This window comes from Corapipo altera, unplaced genomic scaffold, assembly GCF_003945725.1.
Source record: "Corapipo altera isolate COAL_440 unplaced genomic scaffold, ASM394572v1 57, whole genome shotgun sequence".
NCBI lineage: Eukaryota > Metazoa > Chordata > Aves > Passeriformes > Pipridae > Corapipo > Corapipo altera.
The window spans coordinates 611,950-634,370 of NW_020884905.1; the positions used below are offsets into that span (position 1 = coordinate 611,950).

The following is a 22,421-nucleotide window of genomic DNA, read 5'->3' on the forward strand; positions in this document are numbered from 1 at the left end:
CTTTCATGTAATCTCTTTTTCTGAAAGCTTTGATTGAGAGCTAAGCCACATTCAGGGTTTTGTGGTTGCGTCTGGGAGCTTCCTTCAGTAATCTCATTCCTGAATTAATTGCTGCTTGAGCTCATCACCCATAATAACATTTCCAGAATCTTTCCCTTATTATCTTCATCTGCCAGGTTAAATTCATCTTTTTTTACATGACACACATTAAAAGGTCTAAAAGAGAAGTACATACTTTGTTACTCAATAGGAAGAAGAAGCACACAGTGCTGTTACTGCCCACAGGTCTGCTTTTGCCCTTCATGAAACATGAAGGATATTTCAGCAAACTTCAAAGATAAACACCTGAAAATAAGAAATCTTCTTGTCCACAGTCCATCACCTTTAAGGATCATGGCAAGGACTCTTCTACTTTCACAGTTTCAGGATGTTTCTATGCAACAGGTAAGAGACCTGCACCAGTCCTACACATAGACATAGGCTGGGCTCTTTTCCCCTCAGTTCTCCTTGCCAGCAAATTGTCTTAGGCTGAGGGTATCAGAAAAAATGGGATTATAATTTTTGCTCGAAGTATGCAGCTGCCAGGCAGCCAGGTGCGGACTGCAAGGTAAAACATTCCTGAGCAGGGGAGAACTCCAGACCATTACTCCAGGTAATTCTTAAGTTAACATAGGTGCAAACCATGCATTCCCCCTTGTTAACCACTGTTCCTATCAGGATTGCAAAAAAAAAATCTTACCCTTTATGAGGTAGGATCCAATTATGCAGGAAATGCATGGACACATTTCAAACACCTGGGGATAAAGGGAGAGAAAGGTTAAGACAGTTTTGAGCTGTATCCTATCTCAAAAGAAAATCAATGCAAACTCTCTCTGTCAGATGCTTTTATAATATCTGAAAAAAACACACACAAATGAATTTTATCTGTATGCTTTTGTGAAAACACAATAGAATTGAAAAAAATTGTTTGTGTAGTAACTGTAAATCTTGATGTATCTTACAAGAGTCCAAAAGTTTTAAGGCAAATCCAAAGAAACTGTTTCAGTAGGCTTAGGTTTCCTGCACATAGGTGCAATACATTTAATTTTTCAAGTTCTTAAAAGCTTTTATATGATGTTTGAAAAAAATATCCCATCAGTCAATAACTCATTGTAAACATATATCACTATAAAACATACAAAATATACTTTTATAGAAGTTACATAAATATAAATTCATTCATATGAAGATTTCACTGTGGTGAAATCAACTATTCATAAGGGCATTTGGTCTAATTTCACAAAATTTCCCTGTTTTGTGATGGTATCAAACCACGAGTGCAGAGAGCTACTGAGGGCTGACACCAGGGTAAGTGAAAGGGGAATCAGAGTCATTCTGCTTTTCTGACTATTATGGTAATGTGATCAGTACCTTGACAGATGCTAAGAATAATTTTGCTGATTGACTTTTCTTCAAACCTAAGGCTGTGGGCAATCAAAGAAAATATGAACATCTGGATAAGCTTTTGATTGCCATGCTCACTGATATACTGCACCCAAATAAGCAACAATTAGTACAGCTTATGTCAAAAGACCCATCAGTTAATTCAAATTAAGGCAGCAAAATTGAATCCAATTGGCATTCATGCATATTTGTATGCATAGTTTAAATAAACTTCTTCTGCACTACATTATCCTTTATTTACAAGGAAAACAGATGCAAGTTTTGTGTTTTAAGTAAATATTTTCAAAAGCTTTATGACCTCTTAAGGCCAAACTTCTGGGCAAACTCTGTGTCCTTTGGAAGGGCATATCCAGCATAATAAAGCTAAAAATTTGTTGGCTTTCGCAAGTTCACATTTCTCACTTGTTAATAAACTTCACAAATTTGGAGAAGTTATTCATAAGCATTTTGTCAGTAGCAATTACAACAACACCAGACCGGTATTTGGGTAAACTGACTAGCTAACATGGTGGTCAAGATAACCAGATTGTAGTAAGAAAGGAAAGTCCCAAAACTGAAGACTAATTTCCTCATGTTTTTGCTTGATTTTGAGTGTAAAACCCTGAGAATATGTATTTCCTTTAAAAAAAACACAGCATTCTTGTTTGGCTTCTATTCATGGAAACAGTAAATTAGGTTGCATGAGAACCTGAGATTAACACTAATCAAAGGTAAAAGACAAAGTTGAAGTTGTGTGCTTAATTTTTTTAAAAGAGAAATTTTTTTAACAGAAATTTTAATTCTAGCTTCTTGCAGTAAATAAACTTTAGTCTTTGCTTAGCAGATATAGATACCATTGTTTCCAAGTTAACCTGTTAAAATTTTATTTGTAACTCGGGTGTGGAAATCTGTTCTTTTTAAAAAAATTGTGTCAGCTCTGGCTGAGGTGCTATTGGTGCTCAATTAATTAGAGGTGAAATTTACTGTAATCTCACCTAAATCTCAGTTTGCTCAATTTGACCTGATTCTAAAATTCTATTACAAAATGCCAGGATTTCTGCAACACATTCAGATGTGTTCATCCAAAGCCTAATGCAAAGCAGTGGTGAGCAAGGGTCACCCACGCAGCCCCAGCTGCAGCAGTGCTCAAGAACTGGGAACCTCAACCTCCATGTGTAGCCCCGAGTGCCCGGTGTTATCAGAGCCAGGGAGCCTCAGAGCAGTGCTGAGAGTATTTAAAATACTGCTACAACAGAAGAGGGACCATGCCAGAGGAGAAGGTTGGGTGAGTCAGTCCATTGGCATGGGACTCACGTGGCTACATCACCAGCTGCCACTGGTGCAATGAGTGTGGCCAAGCAGCTGTTACATTCTTTTTTTCTAAGAGTCCACTTTGTTTTGATGCCAAGAAATAGGTTTTCCTAATCATTGACTCCTGTGAATATTAAGACTCCAACACTCTTGAGAACAACCAGATCAATTAATTAGAAAACTGTTACTATGCTGTTTTCATAAATCAAGAATTAGCTTGTGATGCATAACTTCAAACAGTCTTTTAGCAGCTGTTTTCTTGAAGTTCTTTCCTTTAAAATACTAATACATCCATCTTATACATCCATCTTCTGATTCAGAGGTTAAGAGTTCTTCTATTAGTGTTGCCTTCAGAAATATATTTGATGGAAAATCCCTTAGATAGTCTAATGATGTGGTCCAGTTGCTCTGAAGTGCACAGGCCCCTTACAAATGCTACTCAAAAATCAATAACAATCCTTCAGTGCCTTCAAAGGATGTGGAGTAAGGGCCTTAGTAATAGTGATTGTCTTCAGCAAATAACTGCTCAGTGATTATTCTGCAGTGGCCTAGAAGTCCAAATTCCCCTCAATAACTTTCAAAATGGATGCATGCTGGGAAATGTAAAATCATCCCTAGCACACAGGTCAGTAGCTGAACTTTCTGGCTAAAGTACCTACTTATTTACTCTGTTGCTTTGTCATTATTGACATAAGATTTTGGAGAGGAAAGTCTACTAAAAAAAGTAAGTTCTAAAATAGTAGGTCAGCAGAGTGTATCCACTTTACTCAGCTTCACTACCACAGCAATTCTAGAAGTTCTAGTCCTGGTTACAAGGGTCTCAGCACTTCTAATATTTGCACTTTATACACAATACAAGAAGTCATGTAAAATGCACAGCAAGTACAGTCAATGTGCCCCACAAAGTGGCTCAACATATTTCTTATAGACTTGTCTTGACTTATTTGCCCACCCTCGAGGATACACAAAATTTCCTGTATCTCATGTTTTCAGTATCTCCTATGTTTGCTAAGAGATCAGGCTTTTCTGAAAGTCTTGGTTGCATCCAATTCAATTTCAAAAATCCGAGTTGTGAAAAAGTTCTGTCTCTCCACAGAATTCTTAGAAAATGAGTGTTCCAACTTTCCAAAGAAAGAAGGTTCTTGGCACACAGAATGGAGAACCTTGCTACATTTATGCTTCACCCTATCAAAACTTTTAAGTAAAAATATCGGAAAAAATTGTCCACGTACATACACAGATCAACTGCCAATGATGTTACTTGCTAGAAGACATAATGAAGTAATGATATAATAAGAAAAATATCTTTGGAAATATAAAGACAGTGATGTTTTTGTATGTTAGCAAAGGAAGTACAAAATAAAGACTGAAGAACACCCAACTGTTATTTTAATCCTGCATTAGATTTAAAGTATTTTCATTTCAATCATCTCTCAAGTAAAGTTAAAAAAAACCAAAACCCTCTTTGCAGACATGCTGTACCACCATGTTGAGCTCTATGGCTCCATTAACCATAATAAAATCATTGTCATGATTTTTTCCTTCATACGTAATATAGTGTTTGTGTGAATGTTTGTTGTGATTGGAAGTATATTGTGCCATCCAGCAGCTGACACTATGAGTTATGCAATCCATAAATACAGAGAAAATCTTAGCGTGATTTCAGACCCAGTTTCATTGAGAACAATTCTCTGAACTGGCCACTCTCCTTGTGAGGACATTCTGGTAGCTTGGGGTTTTTTTTTCATTTCAAAAGACTTTGAGAACAAATCTTATGTCCAAATATATTCTCTGCAATAAGCATAAGGTAGTGAAATAAATTAGACTAAGTACCTACCCAGGAATAAAATTAGGTTTTACAGGCATGACTGCTACCAGAGCTATCAGACTCAGAGAACCCTTTACGATGTAGGTCTTAGTGATATGGTAATAATATGATACTTTAAGCAAGCTGTTGGCTGAATCAGACAAGTTAATCTCAGCTATATGTTAGTCAAATCATTTTATCCTCTAAGTTGATTTTAGTCCATTTAGACAGCCTTTTTGCTTCACAGTGTGTACAGTCATTACATTTCCCTCCCTTCATGTATCTTCACTCAAAGCAGCACTCAACCACTTTGGAGCTTATTAATGTTAACAAGAATGTGGTCTACCTTAATACAGTGTCAAATGAAGTCAGAAAGAGTCATGTTGGATGATACCAAGAGAAACTGCATCAGCGTGCACAATGTTATCATGTAGATGAGAAATATAAATGAGGGATGAAATGCAATTTAAGTCAACACTCAGATGAAAAACAAATGTGCCACTGAAGACAAACAACTTCTGAAGCAGTCCTTCCTCACTTGTAATTCTTGTAATGGGATTGAAAATCAGAAGAAATCAGAATTGTTAAGCAATCAGGAAATAACAGATATTTTCACTGAAGTTGTTGTATTTCAATGAAATTCTTATCTTTCACTAACAAGGTAAGCATTATAAAACATACTGAGTTAACTGCATGAGTATGCAAAAAGCTTGTGTATTAAAGCTGTTCATTTGGCAGAGAGACTAAATAGGCCTAAAAGTTGTCTAGCTCATTTTAACACCTTCTGTTTTTCTCATTAAAGCTAGCCTTGATGTTCAGTTATTATTGTAGGATTTGATCATATTTACAAACCCTTGTTACTTTTCCTCCTTAGAGACCTGATCTGAATCACTTCTGATACCTAGCAGATGCTCAAAATATTCAGTTCTTGGAAAGAGGCGACAGACTCTTTAAACACCATCTGAAGCACTGCTGCAATCTCTAACTACTGTGCCTAAAAAGAAAAACTTTCCTTGAAGACACCGTTTCAGACAAGTACCTGCTGCTGGTTTTATCCTTTGAATCAGCTTGTGCTGATCACTGAAGATTCAGGATCCTAGCCTAGATTAATCCCATACAGCTTTACAAAGTCCGTATGTTAAATTTGTCTCCAGTACTTATGCTCAACATTTGCAGTGTTGTTTACGTTTGACATAACAATCCTTGGCTTCCAGCCTCTGGTAATAGAAGAAATGTAACTACTGAGGCCTAAGAGTATGAATGGGAGGGGATAGTTTTGCCTTTTACAGTACTAAGCTTAATAAGGTTTTAAATGCACAGTCAAGGAAGTATATTAATTTGCCTGAGTATTCCTCACTTCACTAAAGAATCAACTTTGATCAGCATCTCAGGTTTGCTCCTCAGCTCTCTTATAAAATGAATTCATGGGGTCTGTACATAGATAATAAGGTTACTGCTCTTTTGGAAGCAAAGTGGTTTGTCCTTGTGCAGCAGCAGAGGAGCTGCTGAGGTCAGATCAGATGCAGTTGTGTTTTAGAAACACCTGTAATTTTCAATTTTGCTGACATTAAGAATAAAAATGTCTGCAGGACAAGAAACATCTTCATTAAGGATGGATGCCTATACACACTCTTTTCTGTATGCCTTATTCTCCCTCTGCATTAGCCATAGGGGAGTTAATAAGGTGCTCAAGGTGAAGTTCATGCAAACATGCATAAGCAGCAGGTAGGCTAGAAGGAATTACTCATCTCTCACTGGCATAGCAGTCACATATATGTACATGGAGATGATGACAGGATTGTGGATAGAGAGCTGAGAGTAAGATAGGTGCTATCCAAACTCAGACTGCCTCAATCCATCATCTGGATCAAATCATGACGATTTCCCAACCAGCAAGAGAGACTAACCCCAGCTACACCCACCACAAGCTAATTTTGTGACCAAGCAGCACTGTCCAGTAAATGATCTATGTCCATATGTGGCAACTAGGCTCTATTAATCTATGTTTCTGATGCTCACAGACCTCTTTCCTAACTTTTTTGATAGGACTAGCTTTAGAACCAGCTGTGTCTTTGAAGAGCTTCTCAACTCTCTTCCTCGCCTGCCCCTCCACACCACTTTTTCAGGAATAAATTCCCAAGTATTCATATTTGCTGTTTTAAGCCCACACTGGGACTACATGAATCAAATCTCATCTGCTAAACCTCTAACTGTTGAACTGATCTGTTTCTTTCCTGTATATATCTATATGTTCCTGCCTTGTTAAATTCCCTGGCCAATGTATGTTAACAACAGCAAACCCCAGTATTGCCACTGGAGCTACATCTCTGAAGTATCTTGGCCTATTCTGCTCTCTGAGGGGAGAGGAAAAGCATCAACCTGACATCCCACTACCCTTGAAATCTTACCAAATCAGGAACAAGTTCATACAGGACAGCTTGCTCTGATTCTGTCAGTATTTACACTTAAGGCAAAAAAGGGGTTGACTGATGACTAATGGTACAAGGATACTAATGTATAAAACTGTTTCAATTTAAAAAACCCAAACATCTATTTTAAAGCTTTAAACAGGATTATAATCAGAAATCTGAAAACCCTTTTTGTTCTTCGAAATTATATTACACATATATCATTATAGTCATGTTATGGATAAGTGGAAAAAGTACATGACTGACCTTCAAATCAACCCTCAGCTTGACAGACTAGATCGATCCAGACCTCTATTTCTCATTCTCTTTCAACAGTCAAATAGAATTTATTTGTTATGATAAATAAGAACTCTCCAGTAACAACAGAAAATAAGATACAGGCAGCCACCTTGCAATGTACTTGTTCTCGAAATTCTCTTTGTTCTTTTAAAGAACTGCAGGTTTCCAAGTTGCTTGCATGAGTAGCACCTTCATCTCTTGGAGGAAGATTAGAGTATTCACAATGAAGTGAAATCAACTGTTTATAGTGTTTCCAGAGTTGACATAAATTACAGATTAACAACCATTTTGTTCTCTGTGTGGAAAGGTCATAGGAGATCTCAGATCATAAGGGGTCTTAGATTGTAGGGGGTCTCAGTTTCAACAAAAATGTAAACCAGAGGCAGAAACTTTTGGATAGAGACTGTAACTTAACTGCAAAAGAAACAGCCAAGTGGTTTGCCACCACTTGTTGAAGTCAAATTTGTTCTAATAATGTGCTTAAAAAAGTGTCTTGACTAGAAGTTTCTCCTTATTTTTCTTCATGGATATAAACTGATTGAGAAATTGTAAAAAACCACCAGTTTCTCTTAAATTACATCTTCAAATGGCCAGGATACATAAGTATTGGGAAAGAGCACATGCTGAGAAGGCTTCCTTAGGCCACCAGTAATTATTTCCCAGAAGAATCCTGTACCCACGAGATGCAGTTAGGATTAGGTAACATACTGCACTTTGAAGATGTAAAAAGATTTCAAAGAGCTCATTGGGACTAGGTTATCCAATACACTGGGATTCCTGTGTTACTGTTTTCATCTATCTTACCATAAAATGATAACTAGACATACAGACAAAATTTAAGTTATTTTTGACAACCAGTTATAGCACTTATTACTTGAAAACCCAAAAGGTAAGTTTTCACTAGTTCATGTAAGGAAAGTAAAGTTTGTTCTCCATTTATAAAGGAGCCTAAAAATCTGTTCATTTCAGTTTTTCTGCTTGTTTACCCCCTAAAAAAAGTTTGTGGTCTACATGAAAGACCACAAACAGAACTCTTAGAAGTAACTCATTTTTTCTTCTCTGACTATACTGCAAGATTCAATTGAAAAAAACCCAAAACACAACCCCCCAAAAAACCAAACAACAAACCATGGAAGATTTTGTCAGCTTTTGATAACAGGACAACAGAATTCAGATGTAAGCTGCAAGAGGCTTTTTTTTTTTTTTTAATGCTCAAAAAACCTCAAGATTAGCATGAAAGTGACAAAAAAACCCACAACAGGTTGAAGGGGAGTCATGTAGACATCAAATAAAAAATTTTTCAAAAGGAAGGTAGTGCTGCACAGAGACAAGCTTTTCAGCAAGAACACCCTGGAGGTATTCAAGACTCAGCCAAACAAGGCCAGGGCTGGCTGGATCAAGTTCTAGTAATAGCACCACCTCAAGCAGGGCCTGGAGTTGATAGTTCCCAGAAGTCCTTTCCAGCAATAGTTCTGTCACTGGTGACCTCTTACTGCAATTACTGAAATTACCCAAGAAAAGAGATTATAGGGTCTTAGTAAAAAGGTTAAATATGGTAAAATGCCTAAATACAGAAATAAACCCAAATATTGAAATGCTAATGCAAAAAGAGAGAAGATTCAAATAAATCAAATGAGGATAGGCAATCCTCAAAGCCACATTATAATTTTGGGCTTTTCACTGAATTGTACATGCTAAATGGAAGCAAAGAAGGGACCCTTACCCTTTTTTCCTTTCAAGTCACCTTAACAGAAATCAAATACATTTACTTCATCGCAGTAAAAGTCTGTGCTCAGATAAAGTATTTAATAAAAGTTACCCACATCAGCTGTCATATGCATTTTAAAAAAATAATATAATTTTACACAATAAGATTCCTTTAGGGATAAGTATTATCTCTTCAACATACTTTTCTCCATAAGAGATTTTCCTTCTCAAAATGTCACCCTCAAGACTCCAAACTGTAACAAGAAATTTTATCTTATTTCTCTGTTCCAGCACTGTTTCTACTAAGGCATTCATTCCACTTAACTTTTTAAGCTGACAGGGTTTGTAACTGGTTGGGTAGGCTGCCTGTTTTGCAGGTAAAAATTTAAAGCATATTAAATTCTTTTCCAATATTCGGGTCAGTGTACTCCCAACAGGCCACAAAATTGATACTTTATTCTGTCACCCCGAGAACACACCTTAATGTAGACAAGCTAAAGAGAACCCAGCATGAAACCCAGGTTTCCTTCATCATAAGCACATGTACAACCACCTTATAAGACTGTTCTACTTTAATGAAGAAATAGATCATGAGTCCACTATAGTTTTAGCTACAGTAATTCCAAGCAACTTAGTTTTGGTGTAAAAGGAAGAACTGGCTCAGGTTGCAACTGTTCATAATTTTAAAGTCTGGAGATCTTTCGTTCATCTTGTCTATTGGACAATATCAAAGGCATCACATATGTAGCAATAATCTTGTTCTTGCACAGGGATTTTCAAGTATTTTTTGGACTGGAACCTCAAGGAGAATGATGTTTAAATCATGATTATTTCACTATGAAACAAAAAAAATTATGCCTATATTAACCAGACTCATAATTCAGTGACTATATCAATTCCCTGCATGAAACAAGTGATCATCTGCTCCATTTGTCCACAAGCAATACTAGTATCTTTCCTCTGTGCCTCCCTATTCCCCCTGCTTCAGCATTAAATTCTCTTTATATACCACTATCCACCTATTTTTAACTTATGTCTTCCAAATTTCTGCTTGGCTGCTCACCTCATCAACATATGGTAGATCTGCTCACTGGTAGTACAGACCTCCTATCTGGGACCATTTATGTACCATCTTGTAGCCGGCACAGTCATTTACACATCTTAAAGGCAATTATACAATGTCACCACCTCAGACTATATCCTCAGAAAAAGTTATAGCCACATCTACTTAAAGCACTTGATCTTAAAACTGTTCACTCTGTAGTGGATCGTAATTTCAAAAGTTGAAATCAAGTTTGATGCTAAGTCTGGTATTATCATTCTAATCCTCCCATTCTGATCTTGAAGCTTCCATTCAATCTGGAAATTCCTCTTATACTCAAAAGTAGGGATTTGTAGGATAAAGAAACTCTTAAATATTTATATTTTTCCCCCTCAAAAAAGAAAATATACATTTCTCCTCTTAATTTACTCGGAATACTAGATTCCCTCTTTCAGATGCCCAGTGAAAAAAGGACACATAATGAGTGTTCTCCTCTTGAGAATAAAACTTAAGGATGTTTCCGAGCTTAGTGGAACTTATTGCTGAAGTTTGAGTCTCTAGTGATCATCTTACAGTTATTCAATAACAATTCTGGGTTTTGTACAAATGCGTGAAGTCCTTCATGAATATAAGCCAAGAAACAATGTAGGGCTGCTCATATCAGCTTTTCTAATTCTTCTTATACCAGAAGCTTAGGAATTCTTGTAGATGGATTTGTCATAATACTTTGTTGGCATTTTTTATAACAATTGCCTCTTCAAGCTAAGCAGATCCCGGAGAAGAAAAAAGCTGCACTAATTAATAGATATGATAAATGTAAACATTTTAGTAAGAATTTTAAAAAGGGGGGGAAATAGTGTATTGACATGTCAAGCAGCCAGGAAATACTTTGGAAAGTTTTATTTTCTTGAAAATTTGATACTCTGCATTAGAATATATTGAGCTGAAATGCTAGGCAGCAAATTAAAGCAAGGGCCTTGTGTGTGCACCTATGCATTACTGCTCTGGTGTTGATGTTCACCTCAGCTGCCCTGCACTCACTCTCCTTTATTTTTTCAATTTCCTGGACCAAGAGAATTAATTACTATTGCCAAAGAGAGAGGAGAAAAAGAAAGGGCGGGATGCAGAGAGAGAGGAAAGGGAGTCTTCATTTGTCTGCATTTCTCTCTCTCTTAACTTTTGGTTTGCATTCAGATAGATTTGGTGCTAAGAAATCCTCATTAATAAGTAAAAGCAACCTTCTGACTCTGTATTGCTTTTGGTCCCAGAGAACATCAAAAGATTGTGCAAACCGAAAGTAAAATGCAATCAATTACCCAGCTCTCGGGATTATTTCACCAAAGCAATCGATTTACCTTCACCATTGCAGCCACCTTTCATTGGAAATATATCAGCTATTTAACAGCACACTCATAAAACAAGGTAACAAATTACCTCAACATTTCCTAGGGAATAACCTTTTAGTCGTTCACTAGAAGGAGACAGGTCAAAAATTACCCTTTTTCCTTTTTTTTTTAAACTTCAGTTTATATGATCTCTATTACACCTACAAGATATGTATTATAAAAAGAAGGGAATCCAAATGAAGATTTCATATACTAGAATGTATGGCTTAGGTTTCAGTAAAAAGATAACAGCATCTTCAATGACTGCATACAACCAGGATTGGCAGCTGTCACATCAAACTGCATTTCTACTTAGCAGCATGATAGGAAATACAATTCAGTAAGAAACAAGACTCAGTTCACAAATGCAGGGTTTCCTGCATTTCCTGTATCACTGAAGATATTCTATCCAGATGTGATCCCAGAGGGAGTATATGCAGGACTTCAAGGGCTGACATTTTATCTTGACAAAATGCAGAGTTCTAATAAGCTTTACAAGGGACACTCCTTACCTAAGAAGGGAAGGTGATACTGTCTAAAATACCATATCCAAAATACCTAGTTCATTTCCTTGTCTTGCTACACATTTTTTGTTCTGTCAAATAGGAAAGTGATTCCTTTTCTTCCCTTCTCTAGGGGTAAGGTCACATCTTACTTTCACAATGTACCTAAAGAGACAACATTCTCTGCTGACACTGATGCCCTTCAGACACTTTGCATACTAGTAATTAGCAAATTATATTAACTTTTTTTCAAAAGTGCTGAAAAACTTGGAATTGCCATTATCACTCGGCAAGTGACCCTGCAATGTTTTTTCCAATGTTTTAGAAAGTTATATAACATCACACAGAAATTAAATAATTAACCTTTCATTTTAACCACTGATCCTTCTTTTTAACATTATTCAGTATCTGTCTTGTATTCCCATGGTCAGATATTCAAACTTAGATTTAAAACTTAGCTGTAAAACTTATCTTTTCTGAGAAACCATAATGCCAGGGACTAGAATCTTTGTCACCGACACAGGTTTCTGTCAGGGAAATCCAGCAAGGGGAATTCATTCAAGCAAACACAGTTTTATAGAGGAGCATAAAAAACCCTAATATACCCAGCTGGACAGTCCAGGAGCTGAGCAGCAGCTGCCATTCTGATTGAAGTGCTCATTAAAAGCTGCCAGCGTTCATGCAGTAGGCTGGAAATGCCTGACTCTAGAAACATAATAGGGTAGAAATTGCCAAGTGTTAAGGACACAAAGTGCAGATCTGTTTGGAATGGTATTCCACTTGAAGTCTGCTAGCCCATGGGCCTGCCTGAGCTCCCTCACTGCTTGCGTGGAGTCAGCTCTAACAGCATGCAGGTGTGAAACAGCATTTCCTTCACTTGTAACCAGAATGAAAAAAGGGTTTTAAATATTGAAATAGATTCCCAGATCCCAGTGTCTCAGGACAGGCAGGAACATGACAGCGCACAAGTCTGTCTAAAAGCACACAAGGACTGTACAGGCGACAGCACTTCTCCGAGTAAGAATTTTCACTGACTTTGGCAACAATGACCCACTGAGGTTTTATTTTCTCCCCCACATATCAGGGTTGTTCTTAAATCAGCACTGTTCTAAAGAGTACAGTTTAAAATGTAATTAAATCTTTATTTGATATGTATAAACAAACAAATGCTTTCACTAAGGAAAAGGTTCCTAGCACAGCCAGTGTAATCTGAGACAACATTTGAAAGTGTGAGCACTTTTAAGAAAGTCCACCTTTTTTTTGGTTACTGTGATGTATGTGTTTCAGATAGGGCAATTTTTGAAGAGTTTTTATGTTTTCTTCTTTTTTTCAGCCAACCCTGTAGCACAGTACTGGTATTCAATCATCTTCGGACACTTTTTTACCCTAATTTTTAAAAAATAAAAAAAATTGTATTGATGTGCAATCCAAATGCCTCATGCTTTAAAGAAGGAATTTAGCATTCATGACTGATATTTTTCACTTTGCTGATGATACTACATTTTCATACAGTAGATGAATGCCTTGTAAATATATAGGACATATCCAAGCACTTAAAAAAAAATGAAAATAATGTGGTATACAAAGTGGTATTTCTATAAGTAGGAATTCCAGTTTGTTAAAAAGCATGACGAACTAGTAACAGAGAGTCACTGAAAACATTTGGCAGCATAGGTTATGTCTGAAAATAATCCAGCTACCATCTTATTTTAGAGAGTCACAGGAGACACTCAGCACCTCCACTTTTGGAATATCTTTTTTCCTCATTGGTAGACATAGTTACAAAATAATTGCTTTACTATGATCACTATGATGCTGTACTGTCCCGTTATTACTCAATTTATGCATTATTTTCCCCATGTAAGAAGTTGCCTGGATTATATTTGAGATACAGATCATAAGGAAACATCTCTGAATGTACAGTCCCAAAGGCTTAAATCACTTCTGGACCTGAGAGACAACACTGTTGTCTCATGTTTTCTCTATGGTTGTTTCCTAATCATTGATGTTGCCAATGTCTGTAAATCATTTACGTAGCTTTGAAAATGTAGCCTGAGATCTCCTATGCATTGCTCAGTTCCAAAGAATTCTCTGCCTTCTTATGTAAATTTTTTAAAATTCTACGACTTTCAAATCAACTAATGCTAAACAAGTTTACAAAACATAATGCTGCTTTGAAATTACTGAATTTATCTTTTTGTTTCCTGCCCCATCAAAGAATGTTTTAAAGAGTGTAGTCATGTATAACATTTTGCAGTTTCTTGGGCATGTTGAGTTTTAAAAGTGATCAGATTTCAATCACCAACAATGGCCATGCAGGACCTCAAAAATTACCACAATGCTCACAGGGTGCTTAATAAATTTTTAGTGATTTGTCCTCTTATTTAAAAATCTTTATTCCTTTTGCAAAAAAAAAAAAAAAATCTAGAGGAAAACATTTATGCCTAAAGCTACTTACTGAGGACAAGAGTAGTACTACTTGCTCATATTTTATTTTTCTATATTTGCAGCTATATAATATTCTGTCCTACCTTGCTACGTACTAAATATTTTGCAGTTTTTAGATGCTTCATTTTATCATTTTTGGCAGTTCTTATATTCCTTTCTAGCCACATCAGATTTAATTTTTACTGAAATAAGTGTAATTTTTTTTTCTTTATAATCATCTCTAACATCCCACAGTAAACAGTAGGTGGTTCTAATCGATCTCTTTCCATTCATCATTTCTTCCTACAAAGGTTGTCTTTTAAAAGCTCCGTCTTTCTGGAACTATATATTTTATAATACCCTCACGTAATTTTCATTTCTGAAGATACTATTATCACAAGATAACAGATGTTCACTACTTCTGTCTTAATTATCATACTTAAGGCTTATGTCTTAAAATAATTGAGATCATCTTTGAGATAATCTTTGATCTGGGTATTTTCTTCCACCACTGGGAGGGCACAATACTACATTACCTCAAGATACACTCATGCAATATTTAGTACTTGCTCATAGGAACAGCAATTTGATTACCTAAGCAGCTAAAAGAAGTCTGCAAAAGTGCTTTTCCCATACATTCCTCAACCTCCTGTAGTCCACAGGACTACTCAAGTGCTTAATGCTATGTATGTTGAAGAACCACCATTTTAAACCAGGGAAAAGAAGTTTTTCTCAAGTAGGAAAATATATACATGCAAGAAAATATATTGCTTAGTCTGGAGTGATGTCTTATTTTAAATATTGATTTTTCTCTCCTAGCACCTCACAGCTCTTAGCAGAAATTAGAGAACTTCTGAACCGAAATTCCAGTGATAGAATAACCTGTCCGCTGTCAAAAAAAAAAGAATTCCTTTAAAAAAATTAAAATTAAGAATTTTTTCAAAAATTTTAAATTTAATTTTTCTTCCAATAAGTATTTCTCAATACTCAATAGTGGGCATTTGTAACCCATGTATGCATGTTGCTTACAGTCTGAATTTCTAAGCCCATGCTGCCTGTATGACACTACAAAAAGCCTTCTTTCCAGAAGGTATTGCTGTCCATCTTGGCAGCTTCAGAAAGAGAAGCTTAACAAGGCCCCAGTGGATTCTACAGCTCACAGGTCATCAGGACAAAGTCTCTCACAATGATCACTTTCTCTTCCAAGAGTTGCAGAGTTTTGAGAATAGCATTTCACAGCAGTGTTAATGTTACAGATTAAAAAAAAAAAAAAACGACGTTTGAAGTAGATTTAAGGAGTTAAAAACATATTCAGCAGTGCTATTTTTAGATTGCCAAGTAAGCATAAAAATCTGCTTTAACTTCTGAGGAAAAGCAGTAGAGAGAAGAGCTTATCTTCAATGGAAAAGGGAATGTCTGTCTCTAGAGACTTTGCTGCTTCCAGAAAACAGTGTGTGCCAATCAGTTCAGTTCCACTGAGTGCTGCAAAGATGAATAAGCAGGTTTATATTACAAACTGATACTGAACCTGGGTGTTTGGAAGCCTTGCTTCCTTTCCTTGCCAAGTTGTCTCTAACCCTAGTTAGCTGTGAACCGATTTACTAGTCCTTAGGTTTTGTCTTACCTTCAATTGTTGTTTTGAATGGCACTAATACAGAAGTGGAAGCTTCCAAGAAAACTGTTGAAATATTTAATCAGTAAAAATAATACAGATTTCATTGTTCACTTTAACATTTGACCTACTGAAAATAAAACATACCTTTGTTTTCTGCAGGAAACTATGTATCTACTATGAACTCAGTTGTCACAGGGACATACCCTGGGTTTTGCTTTTGTGATTATATTTTTAATGCAACTTTTCTAATAGGGTATTTATATCATAGTTCTGAAGTTCCAAGTCAGAAGTCAGAAATGTGTTTATTTGAAAGAATTCAGGTGACTAGTAAAAGATCACCCAGAAGTAAAAGTTTTAGAATAACTAACATAGAAAAAAATTTTTAAATATTTTTTCTTACTGAAAAAAAATCACCTATTCAAGTAGATTATCTTCTATTCAGTAACCTTAAAGCCGATTTTTAGGTGGTGTAAACTGACATGGCTTCACTGAAACTAGTATGCTTTCCAAGTCTACAAGCTGACAATTTAATCCTTCATTATCCAAGTGACTTCTTAATACGATTTTACAGCCATGATATGGTTCTGAATCATTATTTTCCATGTATTCACAGACTCTCAGAATTCAATAGCTTCCAGCCATTCTAGTAGCTCTGATTCCATGCCAATTCCTCAAAATCTGATCCCAAATTACTCAAAAGTCCACAAAATATCACTCACAGTTACTAGAATCTACATACATTTGCGTTATAGAATCTACACACCAAGTTCCACCCTGATATATACTTCTTTACTGTGGATACCTGAGACCTAAGTCTGCTGCAGTTTGTGCTAATAGGTGTGACCTCAGCAGATCATTCACATACAGATGCTTCAACAGCTTAAACAGGCGCTGTTATGGTTTCTGGTCTTGAACATGAACCATTCTGCTTTCATCAGCTTTACACTGCACAGTTTTAAGTATTTATATCTTATGAGATGGATTATCCCGTTTCGATTCTTCTCTGCAGTAATAATAGATCAGTATCATTCAATAACACACACAGTTCTGTCCTGTGTATCTGAAGCCACCAATAGTGTTTTCCTGGGATGAGGTTTTTGTTTATCACTTTCAGCTGAGTGAAATGACTGTTTTGGCACAAAGGACTGGTCCGTCCCAGCTGGCCTCTGAAGAGCACCTCACAAACCCTGCAAGAAGGGACATGCCTGAGACAAGCTTGAAAATGGGGCAGGTTTTTCAAAACCAGGACTGTTGCAGGTATTGCTGCAGAGAACTTGCAGTGCTGCTGGCCTGTAGGCAGAGACGGATTGCACTAATTTAGATAGTTCCTTGGGGCTTTCAAAATTATGCCATGGGCCTTCCATGGGTTTGAGTTATGAGCTGCAACTCTTTGAAGAACAGCATTGAATTTCACCTCGATGTATAGGCTCTGCAGCCTGGTATATATCATGTTGACAGGGTCACTTCCTTCACATCAGAGCTCTGTTGTTCAAGTCAGTGAATTCAGAACTTATTCAGGTTGGTATCTGGGGCTAGTTTCTAATTTTCTGGATTTGTTAGGCATATCTCATATACTTAGATCAAGCTTTTATTCAGATTTCTATGCCTTTATTTCCTACACTTTCTTCTTATATTTTTATGTTTTAACCACATGGTGAATCACCTATTTTAAAGAAAAATCCTACTGATGGATTTATTACTTAGCTTGCAAAATTGACACTCAATTCTAGCATATGAGTATTCAGGACTAGATAGTGAACAAGCCTTAGCAGGGAGAAAAAAAGATTATGAGGAAGATGTCTGTCCCTGACACATTATACCAGCCTCATTCTGCATGTTTTAGCTTTTCATTTCTCCTCTTTCCATTTTTTTATTACCTAATATTTATTTTTCTCCTTTTTTGTACACTGATCAAACACTCACAGTTTGTAATAACACAGAACAATATTGTGGTCACATTTTCCATCAAACCATTGCCACTGGAATAAGTGATGGCCATTTCTCTCAGTAGAGCATGTTACAGTTAATATCAGAAAACACTAAATAATGAATCCAAGGAACAAACAAGTTACCATCAGATTAGATATCTGTTTTCTTCTGGTCCAAAGTGTTCCTTCAGATCACATTTGAGATGTCTAAAGATTTCTCTAGCTGACCTTCAAGTCATCAAAAAATGAACCAGTTATTTCCAATAAATATTATTATCAATAAACTTTCATTAAGGATAAAATGCATGATTGTTTGATACAAATATATTAGTCAAAGAACCAAAGAGGGCTTTGAAAAAGAGAAGCCACACACTTCTTTTTCTTTTCTGCAGTTTGGGAAACAGAGAAAGCAAGTTCAGAACATGCTCAGCTACGTTGATTTTATGTAGACAATTTGCAACTACTGCTATTATTACAAATTATTTCTTCTGCTTTACTGTTTACTGAAGTATTGTAATTACTTTAGTGTACAAATCAGCTACTAGATTAATATACCAGAGTAAGACTACAGCAACTATTACAAAATTAATAATTTGTGGACTTGGTTTAGTATTATATATTATCTGGCTTCTATGGAATTTTCTTAGCTGTGACATTTTTGCTCCCAAGACCATAGTCTGATAAATGTTCTTTCCCCATGCCTCCGCAAAAAATAAGTTTATGTTCCAATTTATGGGACTGGTTCTTACCAGCACAAAAAGAAGCTTCCCAAAAAGAATAATAATTCATTGAAACTAAAAGTTTACTAATACCTGCAAAAGTCCATAATTTCTAAATTCAAAATAGTAAGAATACAGTTCAGTATGCAAAGTCTATTCAAGCGCAAAGTTTCCTGGAAGACTCTTTTATTCCTTTCATTTCTCCAATTTCTATATATAACAACTGGAATCTGAGGTAGTACTAGAGCAAAACCACTTTGATTGTACTTTAATACTCCTCGAAGAAATTTTGTCAGACACATCTTGTTAGTCAGTTTTCTCCTTTTCTCTCCTTGCAAATCCATAATAGAGTTGGCAGAATTCAAAGCACAAAAGGACTGGAAATTGGCTCTCCTGACAAAAAATATGCTTCTGAATCAGCCCTCAGCACCTCTTTTCAAGAGAGTGTTCCTTTGCTTCAAGCACTGTATTCTGCCACTCTCAGAGCAGTGGCTCCCTGCTCAATCCAAAGTCCTGCCATACCATGTATTTAACTCCAGCATCTTCATCTGAACAAGATTTCTGTTTATTCATGTCATAAAATGGCTAATTTCCTTCTTCTACCTTTTGTGACCATTACTAATTTGTAGACTACATGCTAAGCCAAACAATTTTGATTTCTTCATTTACATGTTGAAGTCTCATTCTCAGTTTCTAGAAGAGAGTGGCTGCATGAACCTTATTGACCCTGATTAAACCTTATTTGCCTCTGACAAGGCAGGCAAGCTGAGCTGAACCCTTCATCCATCACTAATTCACTCTAGGAAGCTGTTAAAGAGCAGGATAAATTGTGGTATTTATCCAAATAACTACAAATTATAATATTTAGTTTAGATAGAAATTATCTAAATATAAATTATATAAATTTATAATTTATAATTAGAAAGCATTCTCTATTCTTTCACCCTTCAAAGACATTAATCACTGATTTTGAAGTTTGTCATACTTTTGCATATAATCTCTTCCTTTGGAAACTATCCTTTTATTATTTCGTTGGTTTGAATCTGCTAACCTGTTGTTCAGCTGCCTTTTCTGACCCAGGTTAAGCAGTCTAATTCTTCCTTGTATCTGCTGAGACTTAAGCAGGTAATGGAAGGAAGTATATTTCCAACATAGAGGATTCCCCGTTTTTTCCCCCTTGTCTTGAATTCTGTTTCTAGACATGGTCTCCTATTTCTCATCCATTCTCCCCACCCCACCCCAAAAGAGGTTGAGGTGAAGCTGTGGAGGGAACTTGGCACAGAATGGCAGGAGGTGGCACTGATCAGACACACCACTATGTACACAAGCCCTCTCCAGGAAAGTTCTGTCACCTTTGCAAGACAGAAGTCACTTCTGACTTGCATTTCTAAGCAAGTCTGTTGCTTGGGTTAAAAACATTACCTTCCTTTCCTTTGCAAGGTCACAGCATTTTAAGTAGCTGTGATTTAGGTCTAGCAGCTATAATAATTTCTTCTTGCTGAGAGTCCAGAGACACAGAGGCAGTTAATTTGGGTGACAAATTCAGATAGTGCAGATTTCAGATTCTATACATCTTGTCTGCAGTCTCTCCTGTTCTGGTTTAATAGTAGTTCACATGTGATTTCAAGCTTGTTACAATTTATGTTTCACCACATTTCTCCAATGGACCCTGCAAGCTCTGCCAACCCCAAGAATTTCTGCTAAGGATACAGATGATGCATCTGCCATCCCACCCTCCTCAGTCCTTTAGCTTCTTAGCTGCAAATATAAATGAAAATTATTCCTAAGCATTCTGCCTGACAGAGTGGGGGTTTTGAGAGAGATACAGGACCTAACATATCAAGGCTTTTTTTAGGAAACAATAAGCCTTTCCATCTAACATTTTGCAAGATTTTCTCCCCCACCTCTCAAAGGGTTAGGATTTCCAAAGAACCAATAAGTAATAATTTTTTTTTTGCTAGACCCTTGTGTCCTCAAAAAGAGACAACTCTTCAGCTATAGTTTTAATTGCTATTCTTCACAACTTGTTATACAGAAGAAACAAAGGACTTGAGTTCCTACGTACTTTAAAGGCACCACTAAATTCCTATAAATGTCAATGGGAGAAGATTAAGATTTGAAGCCTTGCACTCAACAATGCTTATAAATTCAGCTGTCTAGTGGAATCCACATCTGAAACACAAGATAGGTGCTAAGCTTTCAGGGTTCTTTTCTGAGAAAGAAACAATATTCCTAAACTAGAAATACACCTTATCTTGCAGCCACATGTTAAATACTCGGGCAAGGGCAGGGAATACCATAGCTTGCAGCTAGGGGCCTATATCCAGGTCTCTGCTGTAAAAAACTAAAAAAAAAGAATGCCACCAAAGTGTGATCAATAGATTAACATCCTGACCATGAGGTGGGCCATCATGTTTAATTTTAAGAATACTTCATTCAAAACAAGGTCTTCAGCCCAGCCCAGGAGGAATTTAATTTCTCAGAAAGGAAATCGAGACAGCCTTGGTTTAAAAACAGGTTAAGTGCTGGGATTTTCAAAATACCAGTTTTGCTTCGTGCATAAGGACTTGAGCAACTGTATAGTCTAGGCCTTGCTGGTTCTGGGGTTTAACAGTTTTGACTACACTTCATCAGTTGCCTGTTGCCCACCTTGACTTACAACCAGTCCAAACTCCACACTTTTTTGAGCTGCATGTGCCATTCTGAATGAGACCACGCCATTTCTCTCCACCTTAGTCTCTCTAACCAGACACCGTTTTTTTTCAGTGGTAAAATAAATCTCTCTCATAATAAACCTATAAAATTACATAAATAATTACTCATTTCTGACATACCTTTAATCAGTAGAAAGTAATTCTTTCATTAACTAGCAGCATTGCTAAAAATTATGTACTGAGCATGCACCATCAACAAGATGGAAAAGCCAACCCTTCACATAATTTTGGAAGCAGATCAGCTGGTTACAAAACATTGGTTTTCCCATTCAACCTTGACCAGAGTTAAAAACTTATTAGTTGTCATGGCAACAAAAGCATTCAGGTGGTAGGAAAGAGAAATTAGCAGCTTTCATTTGAAACTGCTCTGGTAGGGTATGTTCTCAGGAAGATTTATTTACCAGGCAAGATTGATAGTACTTAGTTTCGGTGTGGTTGAATGTTTTGAAAAATCAGTCACTATGATAAATGTGAGTTTCTTATTATCTGCTATCATTTTATCCAGCTGTCTTTTTACCAGAATACACCAGTGACTAACTAAATGTCTTTTTTTAATTTACTCTGGTAAAATAAATATGAAGGACACTAAGCATGATATTTTTCCCAAAGGTATTGAAAAAAAACATCAACAGCAAAGTAGTAATATGTGACTAGTTTTGCAGGAGGCTCTTTTACATTGCTCTGAATGTATCAGAGAGTTAAACTTAATTTTACAAGCAAAACAGAACAATACAGTTTCTTCAGAAAGTCCTTGAAGCATTTAATAAAGCCAGCTTTATGCTATAAAAGTTGGGATAGCCTGCATCTGGCCTTTATTGTCAGAGCATTTAATTTAAAAGAATCCATGTGTGATCAGATGTCAGTAGCCATTTTCTGATTTAGGACATACATATTAATTTTTACTGTAGAAATTTTACTGCTTAAGTTTTCACTTTCACTGATATAAAACAATTAAAAGTAAGCTGGTTTGGGGTTTTTTGGGGGGGGGTTGTTGTTATTGCTTTGGGGGGCGGGGTTGTGTGTGAGAACAGGCAAATAAGAAAAACTTAGCTCTTTTCAGTAAAGACTTCATAAAAAATCCTCATGACAAGATCAACTACACCTAAACAATTCTTGACAAATATTTACCTGGT

The 22,421-nt window shown here is 36.3% G+C and overlaps 1 long non-coding RNA gene across 2 annotated transcripts in view; it reads right to left on the reverse strand.

The window, feature by feature from the left end:
* Positions 1-22,421, reverse strand: part of LOC113951083 — a 159,668-nt gene that overhangs the window by 15,596 nt on the left and 121,651 nt on the right. For both annotated transcript variants that reach the window (XR_003529030.1, XR_003529029.1), the window contains exon 6: positions 740-794. This is a non-coding gene — a long non-coding RNA (uncharacterized LOC113951083). The remainder of the gene's footprint in view (positions 1-739; positions 795-22,421) is intronic.